Raw genomic sequence first — 25,972 nt, forward strand, 5'->3', positions numbered from 1 at the left:
CTAGGCCGTAGGCTTTAGAACCCTTGCATGAGTGAGTGACCTAGGAATAACCCAATGCCAGTCAGGTTACGAGATTACGGGAAAGAATGTGCCAGTAGGTGATGTTACGGAAAAATAGTCCACAATGTACAGTCCTAGACCACAAAGCACCTGACTGTAACTTCATGGAAAGTTTTGTTCTGACCATAGGTTACCATGGACACGTGTGTAGATGATAATATGAATAAGGGAAACTAAGACAACAACCTATGAAAAATGGGGTACCTGAATATTCATGGGGTGTGGAAGTGTAGATAAGGAGAATAGGGTTGAAACTCTCATGCATATGTGTGATCAGCAAAGTTGTTAGGCGTAGTTAGAACAACAATATGAAAGGTTCTCTGGTTGGGTAAAAGTGGGAATTCATCAAGGGAAGATCCACAGGAAACCCCAGCAGGAACTACCTTTCTATCAATGCTCATCTGTTGAGAGATCCATCAGACCCTAGAATATTGTTGGGGATATGAGTATGACTACAGTATTAGTCATTGCGTGGGTATTGCTCAGTATATGCTCAGTATATGGGCACTTCCTAAAGAATAGCAGACACTGTAGTGTATGCATGAATACTGGTGTTTACACATGAGTGTGGGTATTTGTATAAAGAAACAGCTGTTCCTTAGACATTCCACCAAACAAAAACCCGTTCACTCAGAGACTCTGATCAGCAAATAAAAAGGGGTATGGGCATTGTCAGATCAAGCAGCTCCTGTGATTTCATAAAATTTCATGAACACTTTTTGCAGTATTAATCAGTTCTAATTCTCTGTGGTGCAGCCAAGCATTCAGAGTCTCCCTGTTCTGAACTCAAGTTTGGATTCTTGTGTCTGCTGTTTATTAAATAATCTGTTAAAGGGTCTGGGCAGTACAGCTTGTAGCTTACCTCATTAGTACTTCTGGACATGTGCTGCTAAACCAGTATAGGATGGTTAAGGCTGATTCTGGAATATGATGAAGCTGTAGTGAGGGAGGGAAAAAAACTGCTAAAATGCCACACGACTATTCCTAGGATTTCTGAAGTGCTGTTGTCACTTATTTTTAAATAGCGACGGAAAAATTTCTCAGTGGAATTAAATTTCAGATCTCTAAAGGTTGCTCAACCACATGACTTGTGATGATCTCACATTTTAGTGGTTATATGCTTAGAAAGAAGGGATTGGTACAGAGGTGCTGGAACAATTTGCATCGTAGGGGTGCTGAGAGCCACTGAACCAAACGATAAACCCTGTATATGATGGAAACCACTTCAAGAAAGGGGGTGCAGCAGCACCCCTACCATCCCTAGTTCCAGCAACTATGGATTGGTGCTACGAATTCTGGCAGCAATTTGAGATTCTCTTTTAGTTAAAGTGCAAAGGCCATATGTTTTTCTTCCTGAAAAAGTGTGTACTGGTCCTGAAGCTGTTTGTACTTGACTGACAAATATTCTTAGCCCTGGCATGTCACCTTCAAATATGTTTGACGTTATAAAAGGAATATGGTGTTTATTAAAATAATACTATATATATATATATATATATATATATATATATATATATATTACAGTGCATTCAAAGATGTTTTTAGTCATTTGTTGTGCTGTTGACTTTTAACTTTTTAAGAACAAAAATGCTTGAAAATTAGATCAATCGAGTTATCTTCATGCTTTTTAGGCCTAGCTTTATTCTGAGGCATGATTTTAATAAACAAAATCTCATAAATCACTGACTAGAAATAGGCAAGGTCAGCGAGCCAGGGATCTTAAATTCATAACTTTGCTTGACACCAAAAACCATGGACTCAACAGGTACACTGGTTTTACGGCTCATTACAACAATGTGTAACTCACTCCATTACCTGCCAAGTCTTAGTTGCCAACTTCATTTTAAATGTCCTCTTATAGCACGTGTCATCTCCTTATGCTTAACAATCTGACTCGTAATTGCCTACTTCAGCTTAAGTGATTTATGTTTAGCAATCTGTCCCATCTTCTCTTTAGTTTGGACACTCTGTACCTTCTCCAGACCTGAGGAAGAGCTCTTTCAAGCTCGAACGCCCATCCCTTCACCAACAGAAATTGGTTCAATAAAATATATTTCCTCACCCACCTGGTTTCTCTCATAACCAGCTACAACAACACTGTAAATGAATAGAAACAGTGGTTTAGGATCAGATCCTCAGCTGATGTACATCAGTTGACTTCAGTGGAGCTACAGCAAGGATCTGTCCCTTAGGGGCTGATTTTGATCTTACTTAAACAAGTTTTACGCTCCAGTGACTCCAGAGGAATTTCTCCTGATTTACACCAGTGTAACTGAGATCAGAATCAGAGCATGATGCTTTAAACCATCTTGAAGGCTGGGATTCAAATGCACGAAGCATTGGTTTTTAGTATAGCACTAGTTGTTCTTGACAATTGGCCACTAAAATCAAGTTAGCATTAAAGCTGTGGGAACATGATTTCCCTCTTTAGGATGGCATGTTTTTAAGACCTTGTATCTCACAACTTGCAACGGCAGGGATGGAAACAAATGTTGCATAAGAAACAGCAACTAACGAGGTATGAACATAACTTTAAGGATATCTAACAATCTTTCACTCCTGTAATCCTGTCCCTTCCATAAGTACCCTGTTCCTTTGCTTTTTTGCAATCCCTCAATGTAGAATCTAATTTACACTGTGTAAACTCTTTGGGACAAGGAACCATTATTTTATGTGTAGAGAGAGTGCCTATGAAACTGTATAAATAATAAAATCATTGGAAGGCAGGGAATAAAGGTTCCATAGGTATAAAGCAATTACTTCCAGACATGGCACTTTGAGAGATAGTAGACACTAAATCTATCCCTATTCCTCAGAGTAGCTCTGTTTTTTTTAGTCTCTGATCCAGGGCTTAATGTATCCAGTCCTGAGCCGTATACCTCTAGCTGTTTGGACAAAACATTTAAGTGTTGTTGGAGCCAAGCATTTTAGTTCAGTAGCAGCTGATTCTTCAGTGACTGAAAAGGCATGTCTTTAGATTAAGCAGATATTGACAATGGTGACAGGCCAAGAAGGTGACAGGCCTCCCTATAAAATTTATCTCAGTTTGGTAACCAACCAAGAATTAGCTCTCCAAAGTGAGGGATGCAATAGTCCTATTGTCTCCCCTCAGGAGCTAAACAACCTAAACAAAACAAGCTCATGATTAGAGTTGATCAGGAATTTTTCAACTAAATGGTTGTTTGTGTATTTGTTTTTTTTTTGCCGGAAAATGCCGATTTGTCAAAACCGAATCTTTTCATGGGAACATAAAAGTGTAGACAAAACTTTCTGGGGAAAGGTTTCTCAGATCCAGGATGGAATTTCTGGTCAGAGTGTGAGAGACAGAGAGCCTGGGGATTAGGGCTCACTCCTAGGATGTGGGGGAGACAGATTCAAGTCCCTGCTCTTGGATTATGTATCTGAGTTTCTCAACTTCCTGATGAATGCCCTAATCACCAGGCTAGTGGAGTCATAGCCGCCTTCAGCTACCTGAAGGGGGGTTCCAAAGAGGATGGAGCTCGACTGTTCTCAGTGGTGGCAAATGACAGAACAAGAAGCAATGGTCTCAAGTTGCAGTGGGGGAGGTCTAGGTTGGAGATTAGGAAAAACTATTTCACTAGGAGGGTGGTGAAACACTGGAATGGGTCACATAGGGAGGTCATGGAATCTCCATCCTTAGAGGTTTTGAAGGTCAGGCTTGACAAAGCCCTGGCTGGGATGATTTAGCTGGGGCTGGTCCTGCTCTGAGCAGGGGTTGAACTAGATGATCTCCTGAAATCTCTTCCAATCCTAATCTTCTATGATTCTATTCTGGGGTCTGTTGCATTTAATTTATATGGAATAAATGGTCCAAAGAGTCAAAGGTATTAACATGACCCTGTTACTGTCCAATTTTAAACAAGGTTCAGGGATTAGTATTCAGAGACTTCAGCCTGCTTAGAACCATGGCAAACACACCATTAAAAAGTCCTTTTTAATGTTTTATTAGAGATACAGGAAAAAGGAAGAGAGAAAAAGAGTGAAAGCATTTCAAACATAAAGTATTAAGTAAGGCTTTCATTTTAACAACCTCTCTTGTTCCCTTTCTCTCTAGTTGTTGAGAATCTTTAGAAGAGGGGATAACTCTTATTTGACAGTGTTTTAGATAGCATTAAAGATGGTGATTACTGTTCTTTGTGAAGAAAAGAGAAAAAGTTAGTTGAAATGGGCAGGAGTTGTTGTTACTGTTGTTGTTAATGTCCGATCCCATTGCCTAGAAGATAAAACAAGACAAATACACACACAAGAGGGAAGAGAAGAGATCAGCAACAATAGCTTTTGTCTCTGGTGTTGGCTTTCACGTCCAATCTCAGTGGTGGAAAAAGACAGGCAAGGCACACAGTCTTCCTAGGCATTTTAAGACCTGGCAAAATTGTAGCAGCATTGGGATCTTGAAGGGCATTGCTTTTATCTACTTTTCCGCTCACAGGCTTACAGCAGTATTGCAGAATATGCAGTCTTGTCTAGCTGAGCAAGACTCTTACTAAACAGAAGTCAAAAGAAGAGGGACAGGAAAGAGAGAAAATAAGGTGGGGAAGGAAAATAACACACAAGGTGTGATAGTCTCACTCTCAGTTGGTATTTGGGATTTAGCTGGAGAGGGTGGAGCTAGTGGTGTTATCTGATCCCCTCTCTCTGGCCCAGTCTGGTCAGGACATCTCTCAAAATTAGGATGAAGGAAGCACAATGGTGTCATGCTGCATTGCGGGGTCTCAGGAGACCATGAGGGTGACAGCCATGATGGTGAAGCTTGCTTCTTCCCCTTCTCTCATCTTTTAGTCAGCCAGTGTTAACATCCGTCCGTCCTTGATTTTCCCTCCAAAAGTCTTTTCTTTTAAGGACCCCAAAAGAGAGTGATGGGTGGAATAGCCCATCCTCTCATAATTTTGTCCATCACTCAAGTTTAGTTTCTAACACACCAACTTTGGTTCATTTGGTTTCCAGTCCCACCCTTCTCTTGTTTACGAGACACAACTTTAACACTGTCCTTAAATTATATCAGGAGGCCTTTGTTTTGGACCAACTCAGTCGCTCTCTTTTGCACATGTTCTCATCAATGTTTATGGTTATAGTGGCAAGCTGTCCTGCAGTGGCTCAAAAGCACGAGTATCAACCTCAGGGCAGACTTTAAGAAGCAGGGCACAAACCCCAAATGGGCTGTGAGTTCTATACTTAGATTTCACCAGTCACGTATCTAGTGTAAACTCCTCAGGCATTACAACAGCCTAACATGGAGCCACAGAAGTACCCTTGGGTACTCTGGTCTATCTTGCTGCCCAGGCAAGCTTGCCTTTGTGATAGATCATCCCTTACATCAAAAAACAACAATATTCAGATTACTCCCAATCCCAAAGGACTGGTCACATATCCCAGATCAGTGGTACTTTAGATCTTATACCAAAGACAACACATGTAGCCAATCCTATAATAAAGTAACTAAAGATTTATTAACTAAGAAAAAGAAATGAAAGTTATTTACAAAGTTTGAGCAGATAAATACAAACACACAAATGAGTTACAGTCATAGATTGCAAAAGGTTACAGAAGCTGCTGTAATATGCAAGCTCTATATGTGCTTTAGGGCTAAGCACTGGGGATCCCTTGCTTGTGCTTAGAAATTTTGCCCTCCCAAAGTCCAAGAAGTATAGAGATCCAGTTTCTTCTTGTTAGGGATTTTTTCCCCATCCCTCCAGAGTTCAATCTGATGGGATAAGTTCACCTGCCTGTCTCCTCTTAGTGGGTGGGTGGCATGGGAGGAATGCAGTTAACAAGTCTTTGTTCTTCAATGTGTCACAATGGCTTATTTAGTTTCAATGGGCTTTCTTGGTGGGCAGGACCAAAACCTTCTATAGGAAACCAGCATTCTACATGAGTTAATGCTTCTTTCCTGATTGATGATTTACACAATTTCAGAGGGGTAAAATGCAAACACTTAATATCACCTTATAGCATGGGGTACAGATGTTATACGTGAGATAATACATGCAGCTCCCTACAAGCATTTCAGAAAGTCTAAACACATTTTTATAATGCTGACACTATCTTAACAATGTTAACACAAAGATGCGCCAACCTGGTCTCCAGCTATGTATTTGTCAGTGTTCATTTGAGACCTAAGAGCCTTGCCATGAGCTGGCACCTGATCTGCTAACATCAGATATGGATTTTTGTGACACTTTATAAACTTGTATCCACTTTCCCACAGTCAGGTTCACAAGTGGGGTGAGGCTACCAGGCCCCAATTATCACAACAGGTTTCTCTCTGGTTTTTGATTGAAAATCTTCAGAAGGTCTCTGTTTTGTCCCGGTGTGGAATGGGAATGTTTTTGGCATTTCTGAAGTTTCATTTCCCATCCAGCTCTACTCACAATCAGAGACCTTTTGCATTTTCCTTCCTGATTTCATTCTTTTTACCTGGCTCTAGAATTACATTTAGAGGGGCACAGATCGTATCAGATACACTAAGCGTGAGTCTTTGTCATTTCCCTTGACTTCCTGAAGGCCTGTGGTGAATAGAAGAACTCCCAGCAAAACCACAAATTAAACCAAATTCACAGAGGTCAGCATAACCCAGACTTTGAAGCAGAGGAAATGCAAATGTTGAAACTGGCTCTAGTCACGCACTTGGCTCCTGGATCTTGCTAGTGCTCTCTGAATGCCTTGATGTCAGCTGCTTGAAATCCATTAACCTCACTGGTCATTGCTCCTGCTTATGCTGGATCTGAATTTGTCCCATTGACTCGATTGCTGGAGAATACGGAGGAGGAAGATCAAAGTGTATCAATGAGCAGAGCCAAATCTGCATTTGAATCACAGAAGTATTTTGTCATTTGATGCCCATTTTGCTCCACTCGTCCAACAAATTGTGTAATTAGCTGAGATCTATGGCTACAAGAGAGTTAAATGTGGCACTAAAGTTACAATGTGGAAATTTATCAGGGTTATGTTTGGCTAAAAACCTTAGAACCAGAGAGAGAGAGAGAATCATGTGCACACAACTGCTGCCGCTGACCTCAAAAATAAGCGTGATATGTGTGTTATGTTCTGAAGAGAGTAGAAACGTTATGCCCTAATATGCTTTGAATTGAGTTTGCTAAGGCATGATTTTAAGAAATGGAAAATGTATTTATAAGGATAAATTAGGAAGTAGTATTGAGGCTTTTCAGATTGAATTTCAGGCCAGGAAAGATGCCAGTTTGGTAGAATTGAAAAGTAGAGCTGTGCAAAAGTTTTTGGCTGTCAATACATAGTTGTTATTGAAAACTGCAGATTTGGCAACAGTGAAATGGTTCATAAATTTCTGTCAGTTTTGCTGAATTATTCATTTTAAAAAAATTGTTTTGTTTTGACATTTTCTAAGAACATAAGAACGGCTAAATGGTGTCAGACCAAAGGTCCATCTAGCCTAGCATCCCGTCTTCTGATAGTGGCCAATACCAGGTGCCCCAGAGGGAATGAACAGAATCATAGAATATCAGGGTTGGAAGGGACCTCAGGAGGTCATCAAGTCCAATCCCCTACTCAAAGCAGGACCGATCCCCAATTAACAGGTAATCATCAAATGACCCATCCCCTGTTGCCCATTCCCAGCTTCTGGCAAACAGAAACATTTTTTAAAATTATTTGAAACAACTTTTAATTTCAGTTGTTCCTTTAGTTTTATTTTAAAAGTTCAAAAATATTTTAAAATGTTCAAAATTTAAACAAAACATTTTCACTTTTGTCAAATGAAACTTTTTTTGATTAGCCAGAGTTTTTGAAAATGTTTGATTCAGTCCAACTCAAAATGATTTGATTGATTTTTTTCTTTTTCAAAATTGCCAATGAACAGAAAAATCCATTATTCACACAGCTCTAGGGACAAGCGAAATCCTCTAGCCTTTAGAGCAGGGGTGGGCAAACTACGGTCCGCTGGCCAGATCCAGCCCACAGGATTGCCCCCCGTGGTTCAGCAGGCCCTGTGCCACTCTCAGAAGCACCATGTCTCTGGGGCCCTGAGGGAGAGGGGGGGCAGAGGGCTCTGTGCATTGCCCTTGCCTCCAGGCACCCCCCCCCCGCAGCTCCCATTGGCCAGGACCGGGGAACTGCAGCAAATGGGAGCTTCGGGGGAGGTACCGGGAGGTGTGGCAAGGGCAGCGTGTGGGGCCCTGTGCCCCCCGCTCCCCCCAGTAGCCGCACAGGGACGTGGTGCTGGCCGCTTCCCAGAGCGGCGCAGAGTGGGGCCAGGGCAGGCATGCAGGGAGCCTGCCGGGCCCTGGTGCGTGCTGCTGCCACCCCAGAGCCACTTTAGGAAAGTGGTGCCGGGCTGGAGCTCGAACCCCTCCTGCACCCCGCCCCCCAACTCCCTGCCCTGAGCTCCCTCCCACAGTCCGCACCCCTCCTGCACCGTGCCCTGAGGCCCCTGCTGCACTCCACACCCCTCCTGCACCCCAACCCCCTTCCCTGAGCCCCCTCAAACACCCCGCACCTCTCCTGTGCCCCAATCCCTTGCCCTGAGCCCGTTCCTGCACACCGCACCCCCTTCCACACCCCACACTCCCTCCCGCACCCCAACCCCCTGCCCTGGCCCTGCATACAATTTCCCCACCCAGATGTGGCCCTTGGCCCAAAAAGTTTGCCCACCCCTGCTTTAGAGGTTCTGGCAGTGCCTCACAAATGTGCCTCAACCTTCATTTGGATGGACTATATCCAAGGTTGAGAAAGCAGTAGTTCATTCCCAGGCATGGCTCATTTGGTCTTTGGTCTAGCATTCCAGCAAGGGAGCTGATTAGAAGGAAGCTGTCCTTAGATTTAGGCATGACTCATAGAATCCCAAGACAGAAATAAGAAGAAAAGCTGAGTTTGTCAGCCAGCTGTGTACTATTTACCTAGGCGTGCAATTTATTTTTGCTTAGTTAAAAATAGATGCTTATAACATAAACTCATTTATTTAATAAAAAATCAGACAGCAAAGTTTCTAGACAGTTAGTTAGCACAGAGAAAAACTTTTAAAAAGGCTTTTAAAATTCATTTTAATGGGTGAGAGAAGCCGGTTGAGCTTTCAGAATCAGCCAAGCACTGACATAAAAACTAACTCGTCCAGGGCTCATGCAAATATTGAGTGTTCACTGGAGTTTAAAATCTCTGGTGAATTATCTGCTATCGCTCTATAGCAGTCTAACATTCCTGTCAGAACAGATTTTCAAATGCTTTAAGAGTCATGATGACCCATAAACCTAGCCAGAAACCAAAGCCGAAAGAGTGCACTCTGGATCATGCTATTCTCTTTAGTGGCTTCTTGTCTAAAACCGAGTTCATTGATTAACCTCCTCTCCCTCGCTTGATAAAATTTCTCAGATGTACCTTTCACTTAGACTTACTAGAGCAGTTGAGGTATGTGAAGCAAAATATCAGCTGTTTACTAAGGGCTTGATCTGAAGCCCCTTCAAGTGAATGGAAAGATTCTCGCCGATTTTAATTAGCTTTGAATCAGGCCCTAAGGAAAGAATTGATTGGGGGAATGAATGGCTTGAAGAACTTGAAATGGGATACACAGCCTTGCACATCTAGGCTGCATAGGAAGCCAGCCCAAGAGTGACAGAACAATGTTAGGTTTCAGAGTGGTAGCCGTGTTAGTCTGTATCAGCAAAAACAATGAGGAGTATTTGTGGCACCTTAGAGACTAACAAATGTATTTGGGCATAAGCTTTTGTGGGCTAAAACCCACTTCATCAGATGCATGAAGTGGAAAATACAGTAGCAAGTATATATACACAGTAAATGAAAAGATGAGAGTTGCCTTACCAAGTGGGAGGTAAGTGGTAATGAGACAATATGCCATCATGTGCCAGCAATGCCCCTCTGCCATGTACATTGGCCAAAGTAGACAGTCTCTTTGCAAAAGAATAAATGGACACAAATCTGACATCAGGAATTACAACATTCAAAAACCAGTAGGAGAACACTTCAGTCTCCCTCGTCACTCAATAACAGACTTAAAAGTGGCAATTCTTCAACAAAAAAAACCTTCAAAAACAGACTCCAACGAGAAACTGCAAAACTGGAATTAATTTGCAAACTGGACACCATCAAATTAGGCCTGAATAAAGACTGGGAGTGGTTGGGTCATTACAAAACCTAATTTTCCCCTACTGTTACTCGCACCTTTTTGTCAACTGTTTGAAATGGGCCACTCTCATTACCACTACAAAAGTGATTTTTCCTCCCTTGGTATCTTGCTGTTAATTGAATTGTCTCCTTAGCACTGACCCCCGACTTGGTAAGGCAACTCCCATCTTTTTCATGTACTGTGTATATATACCTGCTACTGTATTTTCCACTCTATGCATCTGATGAAGTGGGTTTTAGCCCACGAAAGCTTATGCCCAGATAAATTCGTTAGTCTCTTAAGGTGCCACAAGGACTCCTCGTTGTTGTTTTTTAGAACAATGTTACTGTCTGATGTCAACTCAGTGGTTTATGTGAATTTAGTTGGTGGTCTTGTTTGGCAGGTGTCCACCTCAAAAGCACCATCACAATTGGCACTAAATAGTGGTATCCTTGTCAAAGCAGAGAGGCTCAGGCCTGAATGAGTCATGGAGATTAATAATAATTTCCCTATTTCCCCGGAAGTGGTCATCTTGGATGAAGGGGGAGGCACACGTATAGGATTGGTGTTGGGATGATAGCATGCAGTGGCACTATACCCGTTCTGTGAATGAATAGATTACTTTAATCTCCACATGCTTGAGCCAGATCCAGTGAAGTAAGCAAAAAGACTTTCATTGACTTTGGTGGGCTTTGGATAAAGGTCCTGGCAAGGTTCCTTCCCTACTCTGAACTCTAGGGTACAGATGTGGGGACCTGCATGAAAGACCCCCTAAGCTTATTCTTACCAGCTTAGGTTAAAACTTCCCCAAGGTACAAACTTTTACCTTTTATCCTTGAACCTTTATGCTGCCACCACCAAGCGTCTAACAAAAATAAAAAGGGAAAAGCCCACTTGGAGACATCTTCCCCCCAAAATATCCCCCCAAGCCCTACACCCCCTTTCCTGGGGAAGGCTTGATAAAAATCCTCACCAATTTCCATAGGTGAACACAGACCCAAACCCTTGGATCTTAAGAACAATGAAAAAGCAATCAGGTTCTTAAAAGAATAATTTTAATTAAAGAAAAAGTAAAAGAATCACCTCTGTAAAATCAGGATGGTAAATACCTTACAGGGTAATCAGATTCAAAACATAGAGAATCCCTCTAGGCAAAACCTTAAGTTACAAAAAGACACAAAAACAGGACTATACATTCCATTCAGAACAACGTATTTTATCAGCCATTTAAACAAAACAGAATCTAACGCATATCTAACTAGATTGCTTACTAACTCTTTACAGGAGTTCTGACCTACATGCCTGCTCTGGTCCTGGCAAAAGCATCACACAGACAGAGAGGACCCTTTGTTTCCCCCCACCCAGCTTTGAAAGTATCTTGTCTCCTCATTGGTCATTTTGGTCAGGTGCCAGCGAGGTTATCTTAGCTTCTTAACCTTTTACAGGTGAAAGGGTTTTTTCTCTGGCCAGGACGGATTTAAAGGTGGTTAGCCTTCCCTTTATATTTATGACAGGTCCAGAGAAAGGTCAGAAGTACTGCAAAATGTCCTTTTCTGCAGTATTTCAGAGAGGCTTTGTCCAAGTCATCTTCTGTCTGTGGAAGTCTCTTGAGGGATGTGATGGACACACCCATTGTTTGGGCCAATTAAAACCTGACTGGACAAAACACTTGGAAATTGACAGGACTATGAAGTAGATGACCTAATAGGATTTTTCCAGCTCTAACTTCTACAAGCCTGTGATTACTGCTTCTGGTCCTTACTCCAACTAGATGGCCAAGGATGTGGAATTTAAAAAGAAAGTTACAAAAATGCATACCGCAACTTTTCATAGCTGCACGGAGATTGGGGTTGGACTTGAATCTTGCATGGAGACTAAGGTAGATTCTTATCTATCCACAATGTATTGTCCTTACCCTGAGGCGAAGAGAGGTAGTTCATGGCTATAGAACAGGAGGATATGAATATAACAGAGTAGTCTTGTATCAAATACAATAGTTTAGGACTCAGAAGGTCTGGGATCAGTTCCTGGCTCTGCCACGGACTCACTGTGTGACGCTTGGGAAATCATTTAATCTTTTTGTGACTCAGCTCCCCATGAGCAAAATAGAAGTAATAACACTTGCCTGGCTCACAGCAGTGTTTTGAAACTAAATTATTTAATAAACGTGAGGTGATCAATACCATGGTAATGGATACTGTATACACACATAGGCAGACAGATATAATTATCTCTGTAATTTTTCTGTAAGCACCAAAATGTGATGCTGTTTATTTTTAATTATATTTGCTAATTAGCAGTAAAACTGTTCACCATTTTTCTGCTTTTAAATTTGAACAAATGATAACATCATACATTTATTAAAAGTTGGAGAAAATGGAAAAGACAACCCTGTTATTACTTTGGTGAATTAGACACAAATACTGTATTATCATTAGAACTGTTTGAATGCTAGGAAGAAAATACTCATCACATAAATTATTCAGTGAAAAAAGAGCAATGTTTGCTGATTGACAAATTTCTCAATTAGTATTTAGCTAGCTTTAATTATTACGATGACAGTGGAGTGGATGAGGATGACAAATATCTCAGTAAGAAGATTAAACAGTTATATGAAAAAGAATATCTTCAATACTTGCACTAGCTACGGCAAAATTACAAAGGTGATTTATTGTCAGGTTTCAGGGCATAAACAGATCACTAGCTGGGGTCAGGAAGAACTTTCTTCACTCTATTATGAGCACAGTGGGGTTTTGATGACACATCTCTGCAAGGCATCAAGAACTGCACAGTATATCAGACTAGGTGGACTGTAGCTCTCTGCTAGACGGTAGTTCCTATTTTCCTGCAGGATAGAACATTGTCACAGGAGAATTGTTCTCCTGCTGCTAGAGACAGGGAAATAATAATTAAGAAATCCAGCACTGCATCATATTAATCTAAATGGTTCTGACTGTGTTTCTGTGCAGGCTTTGGTTTTGTTCACCGCAAATGTATTCCTTTCGCAGGTTTATTCCGCTGCACGGGATTGTACTGTGCTCACCCAAGAGAAGAAAAAAACTGTTTTAATGTTTCATTAATCTATAACCTCTGGGCTTAGTCAGCTTTTGTGGAAGAGTGGCTAGTGGTCAGAGTGGGAGGCTAAGAGCCAAGACTCCGAATTTCTGTTCCTCACTTTGCTACTGACTGTGTCCCCTTTGGACAGTCACTTAATAATTTTGTATCTCAGTTTACCCATTTGTAAGATGGGGGCGGCAGCAGGGAAGTAACACCAGTTTACCTCACACCTATCACCTATCTACTTACTTTCAGAAGTAGTGTGAGTGTAAATAGTTCTGTAGCCCACGAAAGCTTATGCTCTAATAAATTTGTTAGTCTCTAATGTGCCACAAGTACTCCTGTTCTTTTTTCCATAATACTGTAGATCACTAGGACGATGTCATCATCCTATCTTCACGCTTCCCTACCCTAACCCCAGTTCATTTTATGAAACGTCTTCTAAGAACAGGTGCCGCAGAACAGATGAATTAAAAACTTTTCTGCCAAGAATAACAGCATCACTGGAAGCTGGGACTGTCAGAAGCTTTGTGCCATAATTTATGACTGTGGATCACACAGACAATTTGAGACTTCTTTTGTTTGTTTTGCTCCAGAGTGGGAAAGGAATATCTTGACAAGCCTGAGTCTCTCTTCTCATAATGACCTCTTACAGAGATCTCCTAACTAATGTAAGGAAAGTTCCCCCTGGCACTTTGGCTAAATGATGACTATGCACTGTCTAAAAGCATCCCTAGCAAGAAGAAACATTAATTGTAGGATGGTATAAGAGGGGATAACTAGGAGGAATGGCATAAAAGTAAGAACAGGTACATTTAAGATGAATATCATGCAAAGTCTCTGTTATAATGAGCATTATTAGATTTTCGACTAGTCACCCACTAGACACAGTAAGAGATGCATTCTAAGACCTTCAGATCAGCGGCACTGCTATGGGTACCCGCATGGCCAGTACCCACAGTATGCCAACATTTTTATGGCTGATTTAGAACAACGCTCCCTCAGCTCTCGTCCCCTAACGCCCCTACTCTACTTGCACTATATTGATGACATCTTCATCATCTGGACCCATGGAAAAGAAGCCCTTGAGGAATTCCACCATGATTTCAACAATTTCCATCCCACCATCAGCCTCAGCCTGGTCCAGTCCACACAAGAGATCCACTTCCTGGACACTACAGTGCTAATAAATGATGGTCACATAAACACCACCCTATACCAGAAACCTACTGACCGCTATTCCTACCTACATGCCTGCAGCTTTCACCCTGACCACACCACACGATCCATTGTCTACAGCCAAGCTCTGCGATACAACCGCATTTGCTCCAACCCCTCAGACAGAGACAGACACCTACAAGATCTCTATCAAGCATTCTTACAACTACAATACCCACCTGCGGAAGTGAAGAAACAGATTGATAGAGCCAGAAGAGTTCCCAGAAGTCACCTACTACAGGACAGGCCTAACAAAGAAAATAACAGAACGCCACTAACCGTCACCTTCAGCCCCCAACTAAAACCCCTCCAACGCATTATTAAGGATCTACAACCTATCCTGAAGGATGACCCAACACTCTCACAAATCTTGGGAGACAGGCCAGTTGTTGTCTACAGACAGCCCCGCAACCTGAAGCAAATATTCACCAGCAACCACATACCACACAACAGAACCACTAACCCAGGAACCTATCCTTGCAACAAAGCCTGTTGCAAACTGTGCCCACATATCTATTCAGGGAACACCATCACAGGGCCTAATAACATCAGCCACACTATCAGAGGCTCATTCACCTGCACATCCACCAATGTGATATATGCCATCATGTGCCAGCAATGCCCCTCTGCCATGTACATTGGTCAAACTGGACAGTCTCTATGTAAAAGAGTAAATGGACACAAATCAGATGTCAAGAATTATAACATTCATAAACCAGTTGGAGAACACTTCAATCTCTCTGGTCACGTGATTACAGACATGAAAGTCGCTATTTTACAACAAAAAAACTTCAAATCCAGACTCCAGCGAGAAACTGCTGAATTGGAATTCATTTGCAAATTGGATACAATTAACTTAGGCTTGAATAGAGACTGGGAGTGGCTTAGTCATTATGCAAGGTAGCCTATTTCCCCTTGTTTTTTCCTCCCTCCCTCCCCGCCCCAGACGTTCTTTTTAAACCCTGGATTTGTGCTGGAAATGGCCCACCTTGATTATCATACACAATGTAAGGAGAGTGGTCACTTTGGATAAGCTATTACCAGCAGGAGAGAGAGTTTGTGTGGGGGGGGAGAAAACCTGGATTTGTGCTGGAAATGGCCCAACTTGATTATCATACACATTGTAAGGAGAGTGATCACTTTAGATAAGCTATTACCAACAGGAGAGTGGGGTGGGAGGAGGTATTTTTTTATGCTTTGTGTGTATATAATAAGATCTTCTAAACTTTCCACAGTACGCATCCGATGAAGTGAGCTGTAGCTCACGAAAGCTTATGCTCAAATAAATTGGTTAGTCTCTAAGGTGCCACAAGTACTCCTTTTCTTTTTGCGAATACAGACTAACATGGCTGTTACTCTGAAACCATTCCAAGAGCTGAGTGTTTATGAGGCCTATTAAAAATAAATGGACTAGAAACTCCTGCAGCTATGAATCTCTCAGTCCATGTAAATCCCAGATTCTCCATAGCTGGGATGAAACCTACTCAGCGGCTGTCTGGCCATCAGTTCACCCACCTTGACAATATACTAGTGGTACTAAACTCTGTGTCACCCCAGGCAATCCTCTGTTTATATTCCAGTGGTGTCTGCATGTACTTAAGCCAAGTTAGACTACTTGTGTTAACTTTCTATGCAGTAGGTACATCAAATATCTTTGCTGTAACGCCATTTTCAGTGGCTTTTACGGAGGATGTAGTGACTAGTGGATAGTACAGAAATTGGGGTCAGTACACCTGGATTTTAGTCTTAGTTTTGCCACTGGTCTGGGGCAAGTTACATTACTTCTCTGTATCTCTCTTTTCCCATCTAGCCTTGGTCCATATTTTAAGGCTGCAATCTTTTCAGGGCAGTAACTGTCTCTTACTATGTAGATGCACAGTGCTTAGCACAATTGGTTGGGGCTGTTAGTTGCTACTTTACTACTACTAGAAGCACAGACATGTGTTCTATTGCTCCACCGATACACTTATGAGCTTGGGCAAGTTATTTAATCTTTCTTGTCTTAATTTACCCCTCTGCAAAGTATGTCTATCAAGGTGTTGTGAGGATTTGCTAATTACTGTTTGGGAAGTGCTTTGAATGAAATGCTTTATTGGGATGCAGAGTGTCAGGCCCAACCTGCAGCAGAGCCAGTCCGTCAGAAGCTGTCTAATTAACTGGGCCACCTGATTGGCTGATACTTAAGCTCAGTAGCAGCAGCAGGCCAGTGGCTGCTTAGTGCATTCCTAGCCTGCGGCTGTGCATGGTCCTATACTTGCTGTCTCTCGCCTTTCTCCAGCCACCGCCTGTACCTGCTGCAGCCCCCAAATTTTTCCTGACACCTGGCTCAGATGCTTGGTTCCGCCTTCTGCCTGTGACTCTGGTTAATACGTTGGCTTCTGATTCTTGGCTCGGACTTTCTGCTACACCTTCTAACTGCAACACTGGCTAACCCCAAGGGTTAGGCTTTGGCTCCTGAATCCTGGCTCTGACAATTGACTTTGTTTCTGGACCCACCCCACCTGGATCTAGCTCTAACTAGTAGGCTGGACTCTTGATCCCACCATTAGGCAAGACTGCCCATGAGCTGTTCACTTACACACGGTCAAATGGTAGAACCAAGCTAAACCAGTGTCTGAGCAAAGAATTCATAGTGGAGCATTCTAGCAAGGTCTCAAATTTCCAAGATTTAATTACTCTTACTAAATATGGTGCAGTACATTTGCTGGTACACTAGAGATAATACATAGTTGAAACTAAACTACACTCTCCAAAATTGCACAGTACATTATATGGTATAGATTCCTTGGTATTTTTATTCGCAAAAAGAAAAGGAGTACTTGTGGCACCTTAGAGACTAACCAATTTATTTGAGCATGAGCTTTCGTGAGCTACAGCTCACTTCACGAAAGCTCATGCTCAAATAAATTGGTTAGTCTCTAAGGTGCCACAAGTACTCCTTTTCTTTTTGCGAATACAGACTAACACGGCTGTTACTCTGAAACCTGGTATTTTTATTGTTTGTTTATTTACTTATTCACAAAATATAATAATCTGTAAAGGGCTGAATTCGTTCAAATTGGCAATGTTCTATGGTACTGCACTTGAATGGTCACAACCATTTTCTAAACTGTTTCAAGCTACAGAGTCTATTATCAGAGTATATAAGGAAAATAGGCTGGTAGGTAATAATGGGAAACAGCAGTAGCAGCATCTGATTCACGGCCGAGCTACTGAATGGAACGCTAAATATATGTAGAATAAAGGGATAAGGATCTAGAATTTGATTTACAAGTGTTTCAACAAGTGGGAAGCTTTATCATTCCTTGTTCCGTAGCTAGGAACTGATTGATCCTGGAGCTAATGTTTACATCATGTGATTAGGGGCTACGACTGCTGAATTCTATTTCCAGCCCCGCTACTGAATCATTGTGGATAAAATTTAGCTGTGTGCTTAAAGCTTATACAAAAAATCTCAGCACAACATAAATGCCATTAACGCCCGCACTGGGGCTTAGGTGCTGTATAGTTCTTTGTGCTGGCCCTAAGCATAGGGGTGAATTTTGCCCAGTGTTAACCTTGTGCCTGTGTGCATCTGTTTACCCACCCATAACATGGGAATAGAATCACCTACCAACATCACTCCTTAATTAAGAGTCATGGTCCTCCTTCCTCACTGATATGGAGTAAATAGTTCCTTGTTCCATGAGTAGTCATGTTATTTATGAGGGCCACGTTGTGCCATCATTTTTTAAACAGAGCTCCTGATTGAAAGTGAAAAGAAGGCTGGTGTTGTTGTTAAAGTACTAGATGGCAACTCAGGAGGCCTGGGGTTAATTCCCCACTCTGCCACAGATTCCCTGGGGGACCTTGGGGAAGCCATTTATAGCCAGATTTTCAAAAGTGCTCAGCTCCCACAGTTGCTCTCTCAGAACCTCACAAGTGATCTGTGATGTTTTTCCATCTGTAAAATGGGGATATAATACTTCATTTCTCCTGCCTTGTCTATTTAGGCTAAGGCTATGTCTACACTAGCACTTTTGTCAGTGTAAGTTATGTCACTCAGGGGTGTGAAAAAATACCCCCCTGACCGACATAAGTTACACTGACAGAAGCACCAGAGTGGACAGTGCTATGTTGGCAGGAGACACGGTCCTGCCAACAGAGCTACCGCCGTTCACTGAGATGGTTTAATTATGTTGACGGAAGAGCTCCCTGCCATCTGCATAGAATGGCTACGTGGGAGATCTTACTGTGGCGCAGCTGAACCACTGCAGCTATGCCACTGTACGGTCTCGAGTGTAGACGTGGTCTCAGCTCTTCAGATGTCTCTTAAGATGTCGTTGCACAGCACTCAGCAGTACAATGGGGCCCTGATCTCAGTTTCTCTTAACACGACTATAATAAAAATAAGAATAAGATAGTGGAAAAGTATTATTATGAAATCCAGTTAACGGCTACCAGAAGGAATACTGGGTACAGTTTCTTTCAGTGCTTGACAAAGCAGGGTTCTATCTTCCTGGATTTACGCACAAGTCAGTGCTGGAGGAATATGATGGTTCTTCTCTCTCTTAAATCTACAGGATATAGCCCATTAATCAAATAGACACAGTTTAGAGTTTTCAATCTCTTCACTGTTTTAGCATATGAAATAGCGTGCCAGGCTGGGTAGGGAAAGCAAAAGCGTGGGTGGGGGTGCACTTAGTTTCATGAATCATTTTGTTTGAGAGACCAGGCAGAAGGAAGGTATAAGACGCTCTTATAGAAAACAAACAAATAGGAAATGTCACATAAGTCAAGGGACCTGTTTTTTAGTGTTTTTTAATATGCTTCTATTTTGGTAAATACAGGGATGGAGCAGATTATTCTTTTTACAGAGCTTGCAGCGTAATTAGGCAAGTGGATACAAAGAAATCAACTAAGTAATATACTTTCCAGACAAATGCTACAGTGGTTCTCAAACTTTTGTACTGGTGACCCCTTTCACATAGCAAACCTCTGAGTAAATTAAAATAAATAAATTAAAACACTTTATATATTTAACACCAGTATAAATGCAGGAGGCAAATCGGGGTTTGAGGTGGAGGCTGACAGCTCACAACCCTCCATGTAATAACCTCAGTGATTAGGATACTCATCTGGAATGTGAGAGAATTCACTTTGAGTCCCTATTTTGCCTGATTCGGCACTGGGACTCAAACCCAGGTCTCCTGCATCCTAGGCAAGTGCCCAAAGTACCAGGCTATTGGCTATTCAGGGCTGTAGGGCTGTTTCCCTGTTTTTTCATTGTTTCATTGTTTTCATTGTTTTTTCCATTTCCAACCAGTGCGGAATGGGACCCATTTCTGAAATCTCGAAAATATTGTGGGATGAGAAATTGTTTCCCTCTGTACCTGAAAGCACATCTCAGTAACTTAGGATAAAATACATTACAGGGGTGGTGTTGTATTTATCCCCAAAATAAGCATAATACATTCAGAATGAAGGTGAAAGTTAAAAGAAATACAAACACGGTAAAGTAGGGAAATACTCCACAACCTTAACTTTGCCCTGTACTGACACTGTGCAATAATTAATGTGCTAAGTCAGAGAACTCTGGTTGCTATTGTTTTCGATTATATTTTCCTATTTTGGTAGTAATAAAGTTTGAGGAGATGAGTAATTTTCACAGAGCTTGCTAAGTTGTTAGGCAGCTTGCCACAAATAAAAACAAAGGGAAATAAAATCTTTGTGTTTGTTCAGCTCTTGAATAAGAAACTTTGAAGCTACATACAGAAAGCCTTCAAGGAGAATGTGGATTTTTTTTTTCTTTCTAGTTAAGGACTACCTTGAGGAAAGAGATCTATTATAAGAATTCATTCCAGCTGTAGGGAAAACAGCTGGTTTCTTGGGAAGGTTGATATTTCTCACTCTCTAAGTGTGCTGAACCAAGCAGAGCTTTGGTAGTCAGTAAAGACAAACAAAATAAAGACTTGATACTAAGAGAACAGTTTCTGTTCACTTCAGAGGGAATTATGGGTATGCCAAGATTTTCAGGACCTGGCACAAAGTGGGGAATTGTGAAACCATTACATCTGTAGAAGACCAAACCGAGAGAGGAGAAGCTCCTATACTCCTGCCCCTCTACTTGATGCACATTATACATTGATTAGCACATGGTAATGACCTGTGTGTACGTGCACTGCCCTGTGTCAGAATTCACTGACAACCAGAACAGCCTCTGTATTAGTTCATTTCAGCCATTCATATGTGTTTTTTCTGAGCTAGAGTCCACAGTACTCTGAAGTGAACCAGAAGTTGTTGTTTGTCCACAGATCTTTCTTTTTCAGAATCTCTCCCCACTTCAGTGCTTCCTGCACACCCCCACCAATACCAAGCAGTATAAGATGCAAGAGGAGAGGAACTTCATCATATGGGGCAAAGAGCCTTGTCCCACATTTGCTTGAAATGCAGGAGTCAATAGTCCATTGCGTGAACTCCCTACCCATACTCCATACACAAGCTCTTGCTTTGACTCAGTCACAGAAGCCTCAGAACTCCAGTCATTCAGACCATTTTTTTTTGTTGCCATCTAAGGATCAGAATTCCATCCCTGGAAGTAGATAAAGAATCATCTTACGGGGCATTCGAAGCTGCATCAGGAGGTGAACAAGGATCCATTTCATTTTCCAAGTCAGTCTGGTGTCACTAGATAATATCAAAGAAGGAAGGGGAAAAAAAACAACCAGATTTGTGTGAAGTGTTTTAAAATCTATAAGCTGCATTTCATGTTCATTTGTCACCTTTAGGAAAAGCAAATAAAGTTTCTGCCTTTTCAGGGAGGGGGTGATAAATGGGTGCCTTGTGTTTGGTTGCTGGAGCATGTGTCGACTCCATTGACTTTCTGCAAAAAAAAACAATTCATCTGGAGCATCAGCAAGTGCTGCCGGTGCTCACTGTGCCTCGTATAAGTAAACGGGCTCTGAGTGCTTCTGGGCACTGATCTGAACAGAAAGTAATGACCTTTGCTGGGAGCAGCTGACTCCTCACATACCCCGCTCTTTGTCCCACGTGGACAAAAATCAGCAGTGCCAAGACCCATTTAACAAAGGTCTCCCTCCGGAAATGTGAATATTTTTGGATATGGCTTTCACTTTTTTTAAATCATTTTCAGTAGCTAACGTGATGGGAAGATGGGATAGTAGATTATGTAAAAGGAAATTGTGAAGATTAAAAATTATGGCCAAATTCGTCACCTAGGAATTGCCCACCTGGATCTGACCATGCATTCCATTCTGATTATTGTTACTGCTTTGAGGAAAGGATGAAAGCTCCCAGTCACAGACCAATCCTCACTCTGCAAGGTGCTGTGCAAACACATAACACAAAGACAGTCCCTGCCCTGAGGACTGTAGAGTCTAAGTACTCCAGGATCCTTAAAGTAGCCAGTACCAGATGCTTCAAAAGAAGATGCAAGAAACCATGAAGTGGGCAGTTATGGAATAACAGGGCCATACAGGCAGGTTCTTCCTTACTTCCTCAGTGAGAGGTTAACTTTATTCCCTGGACCATTAGGTTTTACACTCCATTCAAATTATGACTTGTTTTATTATTGTTGGTGGTTTTTTTTTTCATTTTTTTGTGTGTTTAATCCTGTCCAGTGAAAGTGTGGATGCCTTCATAATGTCTATTCGCAGGTGAATGGGGTCATACTGTGCCTGAGAGCAGAATTTGGTGTTCTGTACATCAAAGAAAAGTTTAATTTGTGTTACTAAAAACACTGTAGATTATCCAGACAAGAAGAATTTTAAAAATCAGGTGAACTTGCCTACATTTGTTCACCATTCTTATTTCTGTCAGTTTGGAAAATAAATCTAGACCAATCTCTCTGTCTCTCCCCCTTCCCACTCCGCCTGTCCCCTCCTGTCCTCCCTCCCACATGTGATTTCCAATCAGTTTCACTTTCTAGTTCTCATGCTTTAGCTGTTGTCTTTGGGCTCCTAGCCCTGACTATTTACATGCAAAAATTTTGTAATAAGTTTGCTTTCAAATTTCCATGTAAGCAGCTTGGGGTTCTGATTCCACTGTGCATGGTGACTGTGTTGAAGATGTCACCTTAGGGAATTCTAACTTGTTTTGTCTTTTTAAAATGAGGTTGTAATGGGATTCACTCTCCACTGTGGCACCTCCTGCTGGCTGTCCTGGGGATTAGCTCCGTTCGCCACTGCACCCTCCTCTGGTGTTGCCTCGCTGCCATCACTCCTACTCTAGGACCCACATCTCTCCATGGGCCTCAACGCCCTTTTCAGCAACACAGCCCTCCGGCCCTGCCACACACTGTGCTCCCCTCTTCCGGGGACCTGCACTCCACAGTTCAGCCACTTCCCTTAGTGGCTACTGCAGCAAATTGTGTGGCCATTTCCTTGTGGCCCCAGCATCCTCTTTGCCCTTGCCTCAGGGCCTCTGCCTGCAAACCCCAGCAGCCAGCCAGGAGCTGCCTCTTGCTCCCCCATCCCTGCCAGCAGCACTGCTCTGTCCAGGGTGCTGGCAGTTCTCTCAGCCCTCCAGAGACACAATCCTTTCTCCCTAGGCTCCCAGCAGAAAACTGCCTTCCTCTGCCCTGCAGCTCCCTTTTCATATGGGCCTGCTTGGCCCTGATTGGCTGCTCCCTTCAGCTCTTCTCTGATTAGGTGCCTCCTGCGCAGCCTCCCTAGGGCTCTATTAACCCCTTAGAGCCCAGTGTGGGGCAGGCACCCCATCACAGAGGTCTTGTACAGTGGGTGACGATGTAGAAACCAAGGATAGAACAACATAAATCAAGGAAAGATGGTCCAGTGGTTACGGCACTAGCCTTGGAAAACCTATGTTCAGCTCTCTGCTCCACCACAGATTTCCCTGTGTGACCTTGGCTAAATTACTTAGCTTCTCTGTGCCTCCATTTCCCAGCTGTAGAATGGGGAAATAGCAATACCCTGCCTCATGGATGTGTCGTGAATATAAATACATTACAGATTGCGAGGTGAGGTGCACAGATACTATGGAAATGGGGATCATATAAGTATCTAAGATAAAAGAATGTGAGACTGGGACTGATCTTGGCTAACAATGTGTAGGACAAGGTCCAAGCTTCAACAGCAGCCATGGGAACTCCAAGTTGTGGATTACAAAATGGGGCATGTTGGGAGAACTTCCTGGTTCTTGCCGAGATGTACCCTCTGCCCCCCACCAGCAGGAAGTCTCAGCACTGACCAAGCAGACAGGAGGCTCCTGGACTGTAATCCCGTTCTGTGTTCTTTACAGAATAAAGCCTTGCTCCGGGTGGTTTGTCTGAGGTGAACACACACTGACACACAACACAGAGCACAACAAGGAGCCTCAGGCCCAGTTTCCTAAAGGTGTGTAAAAAAGTCTCAAGGCAGGCTTCCCCTATCTTGAACAACCTCATACTGGAGCCAGTGAATGGGGGGAACAAATGTTCCTGAGAGTCACAATCCAAAGCCCATTGAAGTTGATGGAAAGACTCATTAACTTCAATGAGCTTTGGATCAAGCCATTGATTTGCATTCATTTCTGCTCTAGTTGCTCTGGTACAATTAGTGTTCCGCTGTGTGATCTTTTCAAAGACCAGCATAAACAATGTTTCTTTTTCAGTGCATAAACTCACACAAGAATAGAGAATTCATCTTGCCTGTTGATACGCTTAACCGTACTTGCATTATCAAAGAAATAACATTGGGAGAATGAGGGAGACACTAGTATAAGTCTGGATGGTTTAGTCTGAGAAACAAAACAGCTTTACTTGGCCCATTGGTAGCAGATGATCTGTGAATTTCCATTTTAATAGTAATGCTTTTTGTATGCCAGCCACTGTGAAGTCACTACCTTAGGATAATGACCTAATCGTTTCTACTAAATATAATAATACCTAGTTCATACCTAGTCCTTTTCCTCAGTAGATCTCAGTGCACTTTACAAAAGGAGCTATCATTTCCCCTCATTTTACAGATGGGAGCACTGAAAAAAGGAGCTGAAGTGACTCCTCCAAGGTCACAAGCGGAACAATAGCAGAATCCCAATCCAATGAGCTATCCACTAGGCAACGCTCCCATGGAGTTTTGCATATTTAGAGGATTGCTTGTCATCCATCTAGAAACGCAGAACATCTTGTATGTATATTACATGTGTATACACATGGATATGCATAGCTGGATTAATATATCTATATCTGCTGTATCTCTCTAGATCTTTATGGTATCTCCTAATTTATTGTTAGTGATCTTTGTGTTAAATGATGTCTCGCGGCCCCCCCCTACCCCCTACCCCCACCTCTTCTTTGTGACTCTGAATACCTTTTATTACTGAATGGTAGGTGGGGAAAGAGAGAGAAATTCTGAAATGCCTGAACACAGATTAAAATTCCCACTGTGAAACGCTAGACACTGTTCTTTTCAGTTTGGGCTTGTCTAGGAGCTGATTCATGCCTGGCATTTTCAGAAACTGTAAACTGTATATTTAAAAATGACACTAATGATACAGATCTTTAATCCTGTTGCAGGCAAAGGTCTTTCAAAGCGCTGTGCATTTGCCATTTGTGGTGCCTCCTACTCTATTCCTTTGTGACATTGCTTTTTTCTCTTGCTGGAAGACTGCAGTCATTCTTTCTGTAGTTCTCAAACCCTATTTCCTTCCTGCAGGGACAGGAGGCTAGGCTCTCACACTTCTCTCTGATTCCTTAGCAATACAGACCAATTAATAAGTTAAGTGGTGGCAAGTGGCCACTAGTAGAACTACAAGCCAGACATCTACTGTATTTCCAGAGCGAACACCCTTGCACTAAGCTAAAGGAGCAACTTCACTGAGCAGAGACTGTTTCTGATACCTTACTGAAGCCATAATTCACACTATTTTGGAAATTAGAGATGGAAAGAACCTAGTGGGTTACCAAACATCCCCCTACTAAAGCAAGATTGCTCCCTGCAGTCAGCCAGGTTATAAAATCTCAAGCAATGAAACTTCTTGCCACCTTCTATGTTCAGACTCTTCTGCAATCTAACATATTGCACCACTGGGATTTATTTTCAATTTCCTTTTTTTTTTGCAGTCTTCATTTTCCTTTATTGATGCAACGTGCTTGCACATTGTGGGTTGTCTACCTCCTCTGATGACTAGATCTCGAAAAGGATAACAACCAACTATTGCTGTTAACCTTAGCAAAGTTTGAGCTTTGGTGTTGGCTGTCAAGGGTTCAGATCTTGTTGATGATCACAAAAGGGGTTGTTGGATTTAACTTTTAACCTATTGTAATTAGTTATGCTCATTCTATGTGATCCCACTGTCTATTTGATTGCTTCATACTTCAGATACACATATACAGTTATCATATATTGCTTTACTTTCCGGAAGGTTGGTCACCATTGGTTTGTTCTAACATGTTTGTTACACTTGAGTTGTGTAGTCTGGTTTTTATACTGTTACTAAAATGCATCGGTTTTCACCATGTTTACCTACAAGTCTTGGCTGTTTCCTCATCCTTCTGTTTGACTCCTCTCTAACTAATTGTGACTATTCCAT

General features: G+C 42.1%; 1 protein-coding gene across 2 annotated transcripts in view; it reads left to right on the plus strand.

Annotated features, from left to right (window-relative positions):
- Nucleotides 1–25,972, plus strand: part of SORCS1 (sortilin related VPS10 domain containing receptor 1) — a 428,683-nt gene that overhangs the window by 239,754 nt on the left and 162,957 nt on the right. The gene's annotated exons all lie outside the window — the stretch shown is intronic.

Source organism: Lepidochelys olivacea, assembly GCF_965140295.1.
Source record: "Lepidochelys olivacea isolate rLepOli2 genome assembly, chromosome: 7".
In the NCBI taxonomy this organism is placed as follows: Eukaryota; Metazoa; Chordata; order Testudines; family Cheloniidae; genus Lepidochelys; species Lepidochelys olivacea.